Raw genomic sequence first — 1331 nt, 5'->3', positions numbered from 1 at the left:
ATATCCTTGCCAAAGCATTTGTCACCCTTGGACCTCATCTACAACACTTTCTTGATCACTTTGTTCCAGCTACACTAGCCTCCTTGCTGTTTCTCCAGCATTGAGGGGTCCTCCTGAGGGACTATTACTCCAGGTCTTTGTAGTTATTTTCCTTTTGCCTGAAAAACTACCAAATATACACGTGGCTTATTCTCTTCCTCCTTCAGATTATTTCTCACTGTTATATTTTCCAAGAGGAATTTTATGACCCTGATAATGAAAATTATAAACATTTCAAAACTCTTATATGCTTTATTTTTTCTCCTTAACACTTACCACCATTTAACATACTACAACTATTTACATATTTATCAAACTTATTATTATCTCCCAAACACACTTAAATGAGAGTGGCAATTTTGTATATTTTCTTCATTGCTACATATCAAACATGCAATCATGATGCATTGATAATTACTGGTGATTGGAATGTGAAATTTAGAAACAAAGAAGAAACATTGATAGTTGGAAAATATGGCCTTGGTAATATAAACAACTCTGGAGATTACAAGATAAAATTTTGGAAGACTAACGACTTGTTCACTGCAAGTACCCTTTTTTAAAAAAACATAAACAGCAACTATATGCATGGACCTCACAGATGGAATACACAGGAACGAAATAAAGCATATCTGTGGGAGGAAACAGTGGAGAAATTCAATATCATCAATCAGAATGAGGCAAAGGACCAACTTTGGAACAGACCATCTTTTGCTAATATGCAAGTTTAAGTTGATGCTATATAAAATTATTAAAGGGAGCCAAAATATGATCTTGACTATGTTGTTGTTGTTGTTGTTATGTGCTGTTGAGTCGGACCTGACTCATAGTGACCCCTGCTGGGGTTTCTGAGGCAGTATTACTACGGAAGTCAATTGCTCCATCTTCCTTGCGAGGATCTTGACTATTGTTGTTGTTGTTAGGTGCCGTCGACTCATTTCTGACTCAAGACCCCATGTACAGCAGAATGAAACACTGCCCGATCCCACACCAGCTCCACAATCCCTGCTATATTTGAGCCTATCATCGCATCCACTGTGTCAATCCATCTCGTTGAAGGCCTCCCCCTCTTTCGTCGACCCTCCACCCTACCAAGCATGACATCCTTCTCCAAGTAATGGTCGCTTCTGACAACATGACCAAAATAGGTGAGATGAAGTCTGGCCATTCTCGCTTTCAAGGAGCATTTCAGGTGCACTTCCTCCAGGACAGATCGGTTAGTTCTTTTAACAGTCCATGGTACTTTCAACATTCTTCAACAGCACCACAACTCAAAAGCATCAACTCTTCTT

The sequence above is a fragment of the Orycteropus afer genome, unplaced genomic scaffold (assembly GCF_000298275.1).
Source record: "Orycteropus afer afer isolate SDZICR_OR568_19922 unplaced genomic scaffold, OryAfe1.0 scaffold00479, whole genome shotgun sequence".
Lineage (NCBI taxonomy): Eukaryota > Metazoa > Chordata > Mammalia > Tubulidentata > Orycteropodidae > Orycteropus > Orycteropus afer.
This window is presented reverse-complemented; position numbering follows the sequence as displayed.